Genomic DNA, 16,342 nt, shown 5'->3' with positions numbered 1-16,342 from the left:
CTTTCAATGAGCAGATTCAACTCATACCCAGACGATGATGGATCTTTTGGCAACAGGAATTTCTTGCATCCTTGGTTGAGGTCTTTGCCTTGTGTGGAAGGATCCTCCTTAGAAAGGAAACAAAGTAGAACGGGTCCGAATCCTTTTGCAAGACCCAATTCTTCCTCCCCATGGGACCTTTGTCCTTCCTCCAAGTCTTGTTGCAGAGTTTGGGAATGCTGGGTTGAGACGAGACCAGCGGTCGAATAAAGAACCAGAGATGGGGCAATGGAACCCAGTCCGTTCTTAGCGGTGTGAAGTCCGAGCTTCCCCGTGGTTCTGAAGTGCGGTCCGTAGCTTAATCTGCTCCTCGGTGAGTTGTTTCTCCTTCTGCGCCGCCGGACTGGGAACGGTTGGTTCCTCTTTTCAGCCCCTTTTTATGCCTCTCCTCACCATGTGTGTGTATGGGAAGGTTTGGCCTACGTGACTTCCTTCACGGCCGCTGTGTCTCATGAAAAAGTCCCCCCCATTTCTCAACCTGCCTGCTGACCACAGTGGAAGTTCCCGTACTTCCCCTTTCTTCCTGTGCTTCTTGGCCATCTGTTCAGAACTGCTTGCGACATTTCCTGTTTTCAGGGCTGTACTGCACATTCGTCTTTTCTATATTCTATAACTCACTTTATCTATTAAAACTCAGTAAACACATTCAACCTCTTGTTAAATTGATTTCAGATGATTATAACTTCATATGCATTGACAATACATCACATCTTTTCCATACATCACATCTTTTCCTTGTTGTTAATTATTAACATAATCATTACATATTTAAATCATTACAGATCATTAATCAGAGATGCTTTGCAGAAAGTTATTGAGTGATTACTTATATTCATGTTATTCAGACTTATTCAACTTAATTAACTTTTAATCAAACTACAGGATTACTTTATTTCTTCCAAGCCATTATGCATCTTTTTCTGCGTGTGCCTGGAAAGATCTCATACCCTTATGCCAGTTTTCTTGACACCCCCTCCATGAGATCGGACGGTGCTGCGCAGAAAACACAGAGTCCAAAGTCAAAAGAGATCAAGTCCATCACCACAAGTGGCAGTGAGGATGTCCCGCTCATAGCAGGTAACCGGAGACGATGAAGGTGTCCAGGAATCCACAACCTCATACTCCGACAGATTGGATGGCGGAGAAAGCCAGTGTTCTGCACCCAAATCGTTGTCAAGGGTAGTGTCACCTGAGACGGAAAGGGCGGAACGCTCCAGCGGAGGCTGCAGAGGCGAAGGCAAGTCCATGCCGAAGTCTGGCAGCGCGGACGGGTTGTTGCAGTAGCCTTCCAATTCAGCCAGCAGATTCTGGAAATCCATATCACTTGGTGATGGAGATGAAGGGGAAAGGATGTCGTCAGTCTGGCATGCTTGGGGAGATGAACTGAGGTTCTCAGTTTGGGTACCTCTCTCGTTAGTCGCACTGCTGGTTTGGCATCCGACGTCGATAAACAAATCTGGAGACCCGGGACGTGTAGGCGGAAGGTAGTTGCCCACCGCCACAAGTCGGCCGTCCAACAGATGTAAAGTTGGGAGGCATTGCCGAGTAATTTGGTGTTCCCATAATTTATGAATCACGGGCAGCCGTAGTCCCGTATACAACGGAGATGTGGTGAAGTCGTCGTCGTCTAGGCCAAACGCAGAGGTCCACACGATTTTGTGCACCCGTTCCAGGGACCTAGAGGTGGAATCCGCTATGTAGGGCAAATCCTCCAGCCCTGTGGCGCAGAGGATTGCCGTTACATTGGTAAAATTGGCGTTCACGCATTTGTGACACCAGCGGGAAGACGATGCAACCCAAATGAATCCATAAGATTCTGCAGTTATTCCACACCCCACACAGCAGGTTGATGCCTGAGGAGAAACAGTAACCCAGGTAACTTCATGATCAGTGGTTATTGATTAACTACATGTACTTACAACGACGAAAATGCAAAAGCGAAAGCTGAGAGAGTAGGCTGGTTTAAGCCCGTGTGCCGGCGTATTTTGCGAGCCAAGGTGAATTAATCACAGGAGCCGGAATGTCATGATCCGGAGCGGGTTCACCTCGATCATAGACATGAGCTGAATCATGGAATATTGCCGCGTAGGTCATCAGCCATACAACAATGGCTAGGTCCGAGGTCTCACGGAGCCAGTAGAGGACCACCAGGATCCCCCAAACCGTTGCCCAAAGAGCCAGAATTATCCATTTCTGCATCCAAATTCGCCTTCCCCGACCCTTGATAGACAAGGCCTGGCGCGCTAAATAGATGAGGATAGATACTGCGAAAAGCCCTTCTAGAATAGCTGTGAGGATCTTAAATGGGGCGGCTCGGGTAGCTTGTGTGCCCCCAATGACCAATTCCAGTATCAGGGCTATGGTGTCGGTGATGAGCCATAGGCAAACCACAACGCCCCTGCGCCAATTAATGCGGGTACGGCCCATCAAGTAACAAGCAAAAAGGGATGAAGCCAACCCCCATTTGTGGAGAACGACGGGACGGAGGATCAGCTTGGCATATCCTTGTAGCGCGACGAAGATCCTCATAGGGTGTTCCTTAGGCCAAGGACCGGTGTGGCAGAAGACAACCCAGGCCAGGGTAATCCCTAAATGCTCAAGGGTACTCACTTGAATCGGTGCAAAAAGTGAGTTGGGGTTTGATGAGTTGGTTGAAGAGTTGGATGAAGAGTTGGTTTCCATGATGTCCGATGATGGTTGCTCTGGATCAGGTCTTCTCAGCAGCTGCGGTGAAGGTTGAATGGCTCGCAGGCACACGGCAGCTCTCTCTTATGCAGAAGTAGGCTCCTCCTTCGGGGGGAGGGGCTGGTAGTTCCTCTTTTTGCAACGACACAGTGCTTTTAGCCACGCCTCCAGGACGATTTTACCGATGATCAACGCCACAGCGACGCCCAGGAGGCCCAAGAGGTATGGCCACAGCAGACTCAAAGCACTCATCAACCATTGTTCAACAATGTTGAGGCCCTCTTCCACCACATGAGCAACTTCTTCCGCAACCTCAGAAATGGCGGCCACCAATGTTGCCCCCATAGTCTCGTACCAGTAACAATCATGTTGATCAGGGCCTTCGCCACATTGCTGCCAATTCTCCGTAGTGGTGGAGCAGGTGAGATTGGAATACAAAAGGTTAGGTCCTACCCAGTCAAACCCTGAATCTATGTTGCCATCACACAGATTTTTACGGAAAGCATGTCCTTCCGCGATGGCTATAAGGGAGTCAGGGATGAACGGAACAGGAAGACCAAGGATACTCTTGCGCTTCTGGAGATGATATCCTAGAATTGCATCGGTGCAGGTTCCTCCGCTCACTATCGCCCTTCGCCATGTTCCATTGAACTTTCGCCAAGTAACCTCAGAAGAGTGAGTGTCATACTCGTCTGCATAGTGGTCTTTGCAGTGACTTTCCCAACCTCGGAGTTCTCCGCAGGGTCGTCTGGCCAAACCTATGACACATTCAAGGATATTTCTGGTGTTGTTTTTACAAGTCATGCGCCAAGGTCTTGGGCTGACGTAACTGTCCGGTCTCCAAAAAATCCCAGGCCAAATCATGCGTTCCTTAGAGTAGACCGTAGCGATGTACTGGTACTGTACCCAATAGTTTGTTGATTCGCTAAGGCATGGTGTTACCCAGGCTTCAACCTCATGTTGTTGGAGTCCCCACCATTCATAGTCCCACTTCCGGTAGTAATCCTCGTACCAGGATCGTAGGGCCCATTTAGCCGTAGGAGCTTTATCAGGATCAGGGCAGTTATACCTCCAGGTAGAGTGCAAAGCGTTGCCGACCTGCCAGAGGTCGCACCGTGGCGATGAGAGGGTTTTCTTCCAGCAGGTGTCATTTAGGCTCTCGAAAATTCTGTGTGCAACACACTTGTCAATTTTTGCAAAGTCCGTTTTAGGAACGGTGAGAAGGTCATCAGGAGTCGGAAGGCGCTGCGTACGCAAGTTGGCAATGTATAGATCCGTTAATCCAGTGTGAGAACGAACTGTCCCCTCTGGGAAGTCTCCCATAAAGAACATTTGGTCTTTGGCTATGTATGTCCACGGGAACGTGTTGTTCAGCCAGGGTTCAATTTCTGTACGGTGTGGACGTGTAGAGTGCCAAAAATCAGCCCAGTACTCTTCTATGGCTGATACTATGTAATTCTGTCCTACACATTTCACAAACTTGTTCCAGAGGCAAGGATTTAACCAAAGAAAGTGGTGTTTGTAACAGTGCTGTTGCTCGGCCTGATACATAAACTGTCTAGGTCCTTGTCTGATCAGGAAAGCCGTCATGTTAGTCAAATTGGCTGGTGTAGGCGAAATCGTTGCATTGACTGGAAGAGTGCCTCGGGAGGCATTTCGGAAGGTCCAGTTCCCCGGCGGTACAGTTGGGATGGTGTCATCCACCCTGCAATTCAGGTGATAATCTCCCCAAAACTCCTCTCGGGGAAGCCAGGCTCGACAGCCTGAGGACCTGTGTGGGGCTGGGTATACTACTTCGGTATCCCAGTACCCTTGATTTGGCAACAGTAGCAGCGACCTACAGGCCATGTTGCAATGCCATTCTGGCATACCTCGGTCCGGGTGAATCCAGTTGCATCTGACGGTCCGTCGTTCTTTGTTTTGCAGAACCCGTATCCAGCAGAGCACTCCGGTGTCGAGGAAGTCATAGTTGTAGATCTCCCAGGTGCGATTCAGAAGGTCGTCCAGAGTGGAGTCGTTCAATCCGAAAGCTCGGCGTTCCACGTACTTTTTACCGTTGTCTTTGGCGAACAGTCCGGTTCGATTCTGGACAGAAGTTTCGTTGTCCCATGGTACAAAAATAGCCGTGGTGTTTGTGTTCCAACAATTGAAGTTGGCGTACTTGGAATGTCCGTAGGTGACTCTTGTATGCGTGAGATACCATGGTCCAACTCCGATGAAGTAGAAGATAGTAGCAAGAACAGCAGCAGCAAACAGCAGGGCAAGGAGCGTTAGCAGCCCTTTCAGGCATAGGGATTTTCCGGTTATCGTAGTCGTTTTCCGTAGCAAAGGTTCGTTAGAGGTTTCCGAGTCGTCGTCAGTGTCAGTAGAGCTGTCTGAGTCCGATGTAACATCCAGCAACTCCGGGTCTGCAGGCCGGCGGCTCATGCCGATAGCATCCATCTTGGCCAGATTAGTGCTTCTCTGGGGTCCGATGTATCAGGCTTTGCACAGATTTTCCTCAAAGCCTTGAGGTGGCCCTGGTTGGCAGGGTTCTTTCCAACCCGTCTGGTGGCCCTTCTCTGCTGCAGGGCTGTAAATATGGGAGAGGGGTAGGGTAAATCAGGCTCCAACCCCCTCCACACCCACTTCCAGTGGAACACCCTCCAGTAATCCGGCCGAGGAAACGGGCCTTGGGCGGTGCCAGTTTTCAGCGCCTGGTCATACCAGGATTCGTGTTTGTACCCTATTGGGGCAGGCACTGAGATGTAGGTGTACAATGATTGTCCATGCAGAGTTAGTCTGGTACGGTACCCCCAGGATGACGGAGTATAAATCCTCTGGTGTGGTGGATTGGGGTAGACCCTGTCAATTTCCAATTTCAATGGAAGCTTGGTGTTATTAAATATATAACATTCTGGATTCGTTTCCCTCTGTATTATGGTTTTCGCCATGCTTGGTGATGTGGTCCAAATGATCATGTCATTAACTGTAACTTCACAATACAGTCCTTGCAGTGGTTCAAGATAATGGGGACCCCACCGAACCCGCAGCTCGATCCCCCGTACCCTGAAATACACTGTATTAAAAGTCCATGGTAGAGATCTTGGACACATAGGGGAGATTGATGCAAAATTAACCGTGTTTTCAGATCCTCTTCCTTGCCAAGCAGGCGGTGCGGTAGGGATAAATATATGTGGCTTCGTGGGAGGGGGCGTCGTGTATTCTTCACTTTCCTCCACCTGTTTTGTGTTTTGGAAATTGGTGGGTCGGAGATATATGAGATATTTGAGAAAATAGGCCTCGGTGAGCGGATTGGAAACAGTGAAATCTTCTCTTGGCATATCGAGTAGAATGGAGGTGGTAGGGAGTCTTAGAAACGGGCCTCTGTCTGATAGTCCCGATGAGACTCCAACCCCCACTTTGAACAATCTAGTCACAAAACACTGTCTCCCCTTTCGCTTTTTGGTTTTTTGCTGACCTTTAGACTTGACGACTCGTTTTTCTCCTTCCGGTGCGTCCATCAGTTTTGGTTTGTCTTTCTCCATGGAAATGCTAAGGCGAGCTTCTGCCAGGCGTGAGTTTTGGGTTTCTTCTTGGGGGGCTCCGGCTCCGTACTGGACACGGTGGCGTAAGTCTGCTCGTCTGGTACCACTTTGATGGCTGCTCCGACGGAGTAGATCCCTTTATAGGGGACGGTGATCATGCGCACTGACAGCTGGACGTGACAGGAGGTACTAGGATCAGAGGGCGTGCCCGCCCTGTGAGCCACGCCTCCCGGGTGTTGCAAAACTCCATCCCGAAACTGGGATTCCGCTGTCACCCAGTAGAGGCAAGACTTCTCCTTTGGTCTTACCGCATTGCTGCCCCATCCGTCCACCTCAGTGGTGTAGTAATACATGTCCGAGCTGCGCACCCCATCTTCCCTTGGTACATCCGGCAGATCTACTATTGGTATTGTGCAGTCATTGATGACCTCCAAAATCAGATGCGCCCAGGTGGTCAGTTCCCAGGGGCCTGTCCACCCACCGTTAACGGCTTGCTCTCGGGCGTCATCTGGGAGTGCACTTAGCTCCTCAGCTGATGGTTGGTATGCATGAGGCCGATGTACCCGGAAGACCACAGGAGAGTGGTTGGCATTTAATGGTGGAAATGACAGGGAAGCTCTAGCAGCGTCATACGGCCAGGCGGCTTGAACAGAATCCCACAGGACATCATGCGGTCCTTCTTCCCTCCTCCACACCCATGGGTCCAGTTCTTCTGGAGTGTTCGGAGGAGCGGAAGGTCCTGGTAATATTATCGGTATGGGGCTCCCATAGTTCGACTGCACTCGCCCGTAGGTTCTGTAATACCGCAGCGAGCTGTAGAACCTTGTCACTTGCCACCCTTCAGCTTCGCCTGTCAGTGTTACCTCTCCGCTCCTTAGCTGTTCCTCACACACAGGACAGTGGTGTAGCTCATTTCCATCCCACGTGCAATAACAAGTTCTTGGTTCTTCCTTGAGCCACCCCCATTGGGTTTCCAACTTAAGCCGGGGCAGGTAACCCACTCGGCAGTTCCCACAGATTGTATTGTTCAATATCGTGACCGGGGAGACGCGAAGGTGTTGTAGCATCTCTGCGGTAGCCCCCTGGTGCCTTGGCTTCTCACGGCCTGGTCCTTCCCAGATAATGGGGAGATGGTGGTCCGTTAAACAAACCGGACAGCCACTTTTAGCTTTCCCCCAAACCAGCATCTCTCTCTCCTCCGACAGGACTCCATCTTTAGCCCAATCCAATTTCTTCAGGGCTCGTCCTGCCCAAATCCCTGAAGGTGTTCTTCTAACTACAACCACCCCTTTCACGGTGGCCAGTCCGAGATAGGGTGGAATGGTACATGATTCACTGGCCATTTCACCGGCTTCTGTTTCACTTTAGTCAGGAACTGGCTTGAGCTGCTCAACTCCTTGGATCCCTTTTCTTTCCAGCAATACTGTGTTCCTGTCCAGTACTTGCTTGACGATGTCAGTTGTGTCAAACTTGGGTTTCACTGCTGCATGTACAGGTTGCTCTCTTGCTTTGACCCACACGCGCTGTCCCTCTCGGAATGGCACTCTGGGCGTCAGCTTCTCCTTTTTGTCGCTGGAGCCCCGCCCCACTTCCTTCGTGGTGAACGGCCGTTGGTTGAGTTCCATCGCAGGGGCGGGTCTTTCGGCTCTGCTTCAGTCGTTCAGGGCCTGCCCTATTTCCACTGCTTGGGTGCTCCAGCTGTTGGTGTTAGCATTTTTAGCTATCCAGCTTTTCACTAACCCAATGGCTCGTTCCACCACTCCGTTAGCTTGTGGGGTGTAGGGTGGCGAGTAAACTCGCATTACTCCATACTTCTGACACCACTGGTCAACCTGTGAGTTACGGAAATGAGTCCCATTGTCCGTGCGCAGCTCTTTCGGGATTCCCAGGGCACTGCATACTTGTTCCAGCATGCCGACAACGCTATTGCCGTTTGCTTTCCTGGCTGCTTTTGTAGTTACAAACCCCGACATAGAATCCACCAGCACTAAGAGGTACTTTTCACCTCTCCTTCCTGTTATCCCCATGGGACCTGCAACATCCATGCAGACTGAGCCCCAGGGGACCGTGCTTTTGATGGACAACCCATCCATCCGCTGCCCTCGGCGACCTGCGTTGTATTGACCACACACTTCACAGTCCCTTAGCACGCGTTGGACTTGTTTTACTGGGATCCAAAGATCTTGCTCCTCCAGTTCCTTACGGGTAGGTCGCACGCCTGCATGTCCAAGGGCCTCATGCACGCTCCGCACGACCTCGACCACGTATTCTTCTGGGACCTCCCGTCCTCTGGGAGTACTGTCCCACTTCTCGGTACCGACAAAGACGATCTTTCTTTGTTGGACATAACAGTCCACTTCATCATTCCCACGCCAATGAGCTCCCTCATGCGTGTGTGCTCTTTGATGCTCAACATCTATTTCCAACTGCAGTTTTAGCTCAGCAATCTTTTTCCACAAGTCTTTGTGTGCCACTGGCTTGCCCTTTGCTGTCTCGAAACCATTTTCTTCCCAAATGGCCAAATCCTCTCTAAGGGCCTGAGCACAGTAGTAACTGTCGGTTACTAACCTGGCACTTTTGATTTTCCTTTTCACCAGCTCCAGCAATCCTTCCAGTACTGCCGTCACTTCTCCGGCTTGAGCACTACCGGGGGCCTTTCCTTTCTGACGGCATTTCTCTTTGCCATCCTGCTTCAGAATAAATCCCCAGTATGCTGACTGGTCGGACCCCTTTCTGGATCCATCGGTGTAGATTGTCCATTCCGGTTGTCCTGGCTTCTCAGGTGTTTCTTGTGGTTTTTTCTTACTGGTGGGTTGCGCTGGCCCAATTTCAAGCTCCGGGTCCAGCAAGATGTCCTCCCATCTTCCCCACCGAGTGTTGGTTGCTTTAGTACTTTCCACAGTCCCTTTTCTTAGGTACTTGTGAACTTGACTTTGTGTGATGACTTTAACGGGTTGTCCTTGTGCTAAATCCTTCAGCACACCCCAATATCGAGCTAACACCGCTAGCTCCTTCTCCTCCTGCGGGTATTTCTTTTCAACAGAAGTCAGGGTGTAACTCCACAGGGTAACCAAGCCTCCATTTTCGTTACTCACTTTGATCATGGCGTCGTCATTCTCGCAGCTGATTTCTGCCACTAGTCTTTCTGACAAACTCCTTGGCTCCAATCTCACAGCTGCTTGAATGGCCCTTCTCAGTTCCTCTAGGTTCTGTTGATTGGCTGCTGTCCAAACCCAGGGTCTTTTTCCGTCTTTCTCATCGTCCTCACTTTTCCTCAGGCAGTGGTACAAGGGTTTAGCATACTTCTGGTAATTGGGTACATGGTCTCTGACATAGTTACACAATCCCAATATTTTCTGCAAGTCATTTTCTGACTGAGGTGGTTGAATGTTTGCGAGCTTTTCTCTGTATCCATCCGAGAGTCCTAAGTCCGACGTGACTTCGAAACCCAGATAGTTCACTTGGAACTGTCCAAATTGACATTTCTTGAGGTTTAGTTTCAAACCTGCCTTGGTGAGGTTTTCAACTACTTTTTGTAGCCTTTCTAAGTGTTCTTCTTCTGTGTCATCAGCAATGAAAACATCATCAATGTACACAGTTGCTCCTACGTCCCCCAGTACTTCCATCACTGCTGACTGGAACACATTTGGGGAGTTCTTGTAGCCCTGGGGTAACCTTTGCCACACATAGCTTTTGCCTTTGTGGGTGAATGCAGTTTTACCTTGCGATTGTCTGGCGAGGCGTAGGGAGAAAAATCCATTAGCTAGGTCGATGCAAGACTTGAACTTCTTGACTCGGAGAGTTTTCAGCGCTCCTTGTGGATTGATTAGACTGGCTCGGTTTGCTATTGTTCTCCGATTCAGGGCCTTAAAGTTGATAACTGGCCTCCAACCCCCTCCAGCCGATTCAGGCTTCTTCACCGCCTGGATGGGGCTGTTGGTGATCGGGTTGAGTTCCTCTCTGATGATCTCTAGGGCACCCAGTTCCTTCACGATCTTGTCCATCTCCTCGACTGCTCCTGGGTTCAACGGGTACTGCCGAACAGGTGGATGAACCCCACCTTCGATGTGATGAACAAACTTTGGGCCCAAATCTCCACAATCGTTCTTGAACCGTGCCACCTGCGCCGTAACGATGATCTCACGCAGCTTCTCTTTCCCAGCCGGGGAGAAGTCACTCTCTTCAAGTTTCTGTTCTGTCACCGTTGGTATGTCGACCGGTTTGTACCAGTCTTGCTTTTCTGATCCTGTTTGGGTCGGGCCGACTTTCACCAATCTTGCTTTCAAGCTTGTCAGCCTTCGCTCCAGTCGGCGATGTGTGCCTTTCTTTTTACTGAGTTCGTCTAAGTCTTTTACTGTGAGGAGATTGTAGGGACCTTTCACCCACACTACTCCTTTCCAGGTCCCATACGGCATTTCTTCTATTTTTCCATTAGCAAACTGAACCTTCAGGCGTCCTGCTGTTTTTAGGTCTTTGCGGGTCATAGACACCTCCGCTCCTGTGTCCACCAGGTAGGGTACTCCCTCCACTTTAGCGTAGATTTCGTCCCCCTCCCAGTAGGCATTTTCTAGAATGACCCGCGACCTGGACGCCATTACTTTGGTGACCCTCCGGCCCCGGCTTTACGGGACTCACGGAGGGCCGTCCTCTCTTCTGGGCTCAATTTCCTATACTCCTCATCTGTCAAGAACTGACCTTTTCCTGGCTGGTTTGATGAAGCCGGCGGGTTGGTCGGTTTCCCTTGTGGTCCTGGTGGTTTCTGCTGGAACGGCCGGTTCCGGAAGTTGGATGGCGGTGCTCCTTGTTGAAACGGTCTGCTCTGGAAGTTGGATGGCGGTGCTCCTTGCTGGAACGGTCTACTCTGGAAGTTGGATGGCGGTGCTCCTTGCTGGAACGGTCTACCCTGGAAGTTAGATGGTTGTCTGATGTTGACCCTTCCAGGTGGCTTTGCCGATTGGCTAGCTTCCTTCTTCCTTTTGTCCTCGTAGTACTGCTGTTCCAGGTCGAATCCTTGCACTGCTACATCCATCTGAGCGATTGTTGTGCTTCTCACTGGCAACTTGACGAACACGATCTCTCCTCTGCGTCCTTTGGTCACCTCACGCAGTACCTTCACATATCTCGCAGGGGAAACGGTCTGCTTAAGTGTGTGCCACAGCGGTTCCAACCGGCTTCCCTTGTCCAGCCGTCCTCTGGCTCTCTTCACCTGGGACTCTTCATCATCCATGTCCTCCAACACCAGCCTTTCATAGTTGCTCTGCGCTGAATCTGTTCCAACCATCGGGTCCGAGGTCACGCTGGTCAGCCACAACTTTTTGGCTCCCTCGTGGTTGGTGGTAGACAGCACAGTTGGCCAAACATCTTTCAGATATTCCTCATTGTTTTCGTCTGCGTTTTTACTCCTAATCACCAGCCTTAGATTCTTCAGCTCGGCGTAAGCGTCCTGTCCCGTATTAGTGGCAGGTAGCTGAGCTGACACCTCTGGTTGTCTCGCCGGAATCTGCGGTCCTGGCTCCGAAGACGTTGCCTGAGGTTCCTCTTCATCAGCCGACACTTCGTCCAGCTGCTGTTGAGTTTCCCTGGAGTACTTGTAGGCGGCTTTCTTCAGTCGTCGCAGCATCACATCATACATAATTCCAATGTATGCGTTCCTGAAGTTGGTAGTCAGGGAATAGTGTGCTGTCAGGGTGGAGCAGGATGGTGTCATCAGGATGTTGGCCCATTCTCCGATTGTCGCTTCCACTTCGAGCTGCACCCGATCTCCCAACCTGCTGGCCCATCCTGCCGGGATCTGGTACTCAGTTTGGCCGACCTCGGGTACATACGTACGCCGTCCGTCCTTAGCCTGCACTGGACCCCAGGTCACGTCTCTTGCCAGTCTTTCAGAAGGTTTCTCGATGTCAAAGGTTTCCATTTCTTTCTTCTTACCCCGGTGCTGTCCTGTTCGGAGTGTCTTGTGCTCTGTCGGTGGTTGCTTCGGGTCGGAGAAGGCGCTGCCGTGATCACTTTCCTCCTCCTTTTCTCCAGGATGTTCGATCTCCGGTTGCTCCTCTTCGTCCTCCGAGTCGCTGATGTCCTCATACTGTTGTTGTCGAAGAGGTTCTCTCCCAGGGGAGTTCAGCGGTCGAATCTTAGCTGGTTTCATCGGTCCTTCTTCTTTCGGGACCGTCGGCTGCTCATTCTTGACTCTTCCCACATTGGGTTTTTTCAGTTCACTGCGGCTCTCTTCAAACGAGAACTCCTTAATGTACCTTGCTGCGGAGGACCCTGGTTCAACAGGTGCCTCCTTTATTTTTATCCTGGGTGGCTGCACGGTCTTGGCTTTACCTTTCTGGGTGGTGTTTGAAACCTCACTCTGGGGAATTTTTAAGGGATATTTCCTGATCTCTTGTGATGGATGGCTAATGCGGCATTGCTCCTCCATCTCAGCCGCCAATTGCACCCCTTGCTCAGTGCGGAGTCGATGCAGACGGGGGTCCACCACCACCACCACCTCTTTGAACACAAAGAAATGACTGTTGGTCCTGGTTATATTCACCACTCCGCTCTCTGCAATCGACCTAGCGGTGTCCCTTGGTAAATCTGGTGATCTCAGTCCCTGCACGCTCACCATTACTCTTCTCATGCTTTCGTTGCTGGCCATCACTAGGCCCCGCTCGAGTCCGTGCCACATCTTCTTCCGATATTCTTCTAGACTCTCTCCTTTTTGGTATACGCCAATCGGGACTAGGATTACAGCGCCATAAGGGAGACCGTAGCCTTTCATTATTATTACGTCTCCTCGAGTTGCTGGACTACAAGAGGCTTCCAGCAATCTTAAATCCGCTTTGTAACATTTTCCTGCCTGGTCCTTAAGGTTGCGACGGAAGTTTTTGTTGTGGATCTTGTATCTGTCATCGGTGAACACAACTAGTCCATCACCCTCAAGATCCCATATTCCTCCAATAAACTGATAAATCATGTGTCCGGATTGCAGCCTTATGCTGACGGCTCCTGGTGGTATCTCGGCTAATTCTCGGGCCATCCTCCAGGCGTCCGATTTCTGAGTCTTCTTCTTGGGGCGGCCGGGGCCCCGCTGCTCCTCGTCCGATTCCTCTTCGTCCTCGTCGGAGCTGCTGGCCGCTGAAGTTTTCGTAGGTGGCTGTGGAGGCCTCCTCTCCGTGCTGTGGACTCGGGGATGAAACCCGAGCTCCGGGTTCCGTTGAGGGGACCATTCCTTGGCTGCCTCCTCCCACTGCTCCTCTGTGAGTCCGCCGACGAGCGCTCCCTCGGGGTCGTCCTCATTGGCCGGTGCAGGTGGGATGTCCTCGTTCCGCGATGGACCCGGTGGAGCTGAGGGACCCTCGTCGTTGTCGTCGCTGCCGCTGTCGCTGCTGTTACCGCCGTCGTTGTCGTCGCTGCCGCCCGTCAGGTCTATCAGAACCCTCGAAGGTTGCTCCCGCTGGTGAGTCGGTGTCGTGGCTCTGCTGGGCAGTCGGGACGGAGCCTCGGCCACCTCCGACCCTGCCTCTTCGAGGGCCCGCTCCTTCTTCTTGGTTTCCTTGAAGGTCAGGAGCCTCTGTAGGGCCTCCTTGCATTCTTTGTACTGACTCACCCCCCTAGCGAGATGGTTCACCAGGATCCCGTCGATGCCTGCTGCCAAAGTAGCGGTTTTCACTACTCTGTCGTACTTTTCAGAGGGGCTGTAGACAATCCGCAACTCGCCAGCCGTCCATCCCTCCAGGAGCTCGGCGAACCATTCCAGCCATTCTTTAACCTCCGGCTTCTTGGTAACTTTCACCGGGCATTTGACGACCCCCAGTCGGTGACCATTCCTAAGCCGGGAGCAGTAGTACATCTGAGTCTGTATCAAGTATTTCATTGTGTCCAGAGCAGTGTCCTGATTGTAGTGAGACTCAAAGAACATCTTCTTATTTGTCTCAATCCAGGATTCTAATCCATCACCGAGTAATATTAACATTACCGGTAAGTGTGACAATGTGGATTGGGAAAGAAGGGATTGACGATTTTTCCCGCCTTGGCTGATGTTGCTTGCCTCTTGTTCCATTGCTGGCTTTTGTAGGGGCTTCAGTCCCCCTTCTTCTCCTTCACTCATAGTTGTCTTTGTCTTCGAGTCGCCTATCCCCCAAAGCCTCTCTTTGCGCTTTCGAGTAGGGATGGGTCCAGGCTGTGTTGGCTACTGGCTTCACTGTCTGGATCTGGTCATTCTATCCTCAGTAGAAGCTTTCCCTCACCTGTATGCTATACAGTTACTGCGAGGGTTGTGACTGATGGCCTTATCAGTCACCACTAACTCTCTTCCCTAAGAGTTAGCAACCCAAGTGAGCTATTCAGAGTCTCACATCTGTTTTTACTGACTTGGTGTCTTTGGGGCCCGCCTACTCAGTTGTGCGCCGCCCCACGTTGGGCGCCATGTAGGTTATCCTGCAATAGTCAGCCCCGCCCACTCCTCACTACTCCCCAGGGCTGCCTACTGACCAGTTCTCCGTCTAACAGGTCCGGAAAATCTCTGAGTCCTGGGTATTACCCTAAGAGTACTCTATAAGAGATAATCTATTTAAACTGGTAGTGAAAGTGACTCGTCTAGCTCTAACTACCTCCAATCCAGAAGTTATGACCCCTTACAGTTAAGAAACAATCAGCTGAGTAGCCCTCGCAGCTGCATAATTCCAATAACCACTTCTGTTAACGGTAGCCCACTTTCTAAATCATAACTTGCACTTGGAACCGGCTAGATTATGTTTAGTGACTTAGAGGTAAGTCCCAGGGTCATTATTTACTCTCACCAAAGGAAATTATGAAGCCTCCTATTTACTGGAATCATGTACATTAGTTTTACCTTGATTAAAAGAACTGGACAAAGATTAAATGACTCTATTAATTCCAATGTCCACCAACCTCATCAGAATTTTATAGTATAAATTTATTAAGCAAGCTTAAGCAGGGATATGCGACATACAGATCAATAATCAATTGTAAATAGATCAAAAACAGTGTAATAAAATTTACATGTACAATCATACTACTCTGTCTCCTTTCCCTAAGAGTGAAGTCGCAAGTTCTAAAATAGAATTTCAATGAGCAGATTCAACTCATACCCAGACGATGATGGATCTTTTGGCAACAGGAATTTCTTGCATCCTTGGTTGAGGTCTTTGCCTTGTGTGGAAGGATCCTCCTTAGAAAGGAAACAAAGTAGAACGGGTCCGAATCCTTTTGCAAGACCCAATTCTTCCTCCCCATGGGACCTTTGTCCTTCCTCCAAGTCTTGTTGCAGAGTTTGGGAATGCTGGGTTGAGACGAGACCAGCGGTCGAATAAAGAACCAGAGATGGGGCAATGGAACCCAGTCCGTTCTTAGCGGTGTGAAGTCCGAGCTTCCCCGTGGTTCTGAAGTGCGGTCCGTAGCTTAATCTGCTCCTCGGTGAGTTGTTTCTCCTTCTGCGCCGCCGGACTGGGAACGGTTGGTTCCTCTTTTCAGCCCCTTTTTATGCCTCTCCTCACCATGTGTGTGTATGGGAAGGTTTGGCCTACGTGACTTCCTTCACGGCCGCTGTGTCTCATGAAAAAGTCCCCCCCATTTCTCAACCTGCCTGCTGACCACAGTGGAAGTTCCCGTACTTCCCCTTTCTTCCTGTGCTTCTTGGCCATCTGTTCAGAACTGCTTGCGACATTTCCTGTTTTCAGGGCTGTACTGCACATTCGTCTTTTCTATATTCTATAACTCACTTTATCTATTAAAACTCAGTAAACACATTCAACCTCTTGTTAAATTGATTTCAGATGATTATAACTTCATATGCATTGACAATACATCACATCTTTTCCATACATCACATCTTTTCCTTGTTGTTAATTATTAACATAATCATTACATATTTAAATCATTACAGATCATTAATCAGAGATGCTTTGCAGAAAGTTATTGAGTGATTACTTATATTCATGTTATTCAGACTTATTCAACTTAATTAACTTTTAATCAAACTACAGGATTACTTTATTTCTTCCAAGCCATTATGCATCTTTTTCTGCGTGTGCCTGGAAAGATCTCATACCCTTATGCCAGTTTTCTTGACATCCAATAACCTG

Source organism: Xiphophorus hellerii, chromosome 18 (assembly GCF_003331165.1).
Source record: "Xiphophorus hellerii strain 12219 chromosome 18, Xiphophorus_hellerii-4.1, whole genome shotgun sequence".
Taxonomy (NCBI): domain Eukaryota; kingdom Metazoa; phylum Chordata; class Actinopteri; order Cyprinodontiformes; family Poeciliidae; genus Xiphophorus; species Xiphophorus hellerii.
Note: the sequence above shows the minus strand (reverse complement) of the source record.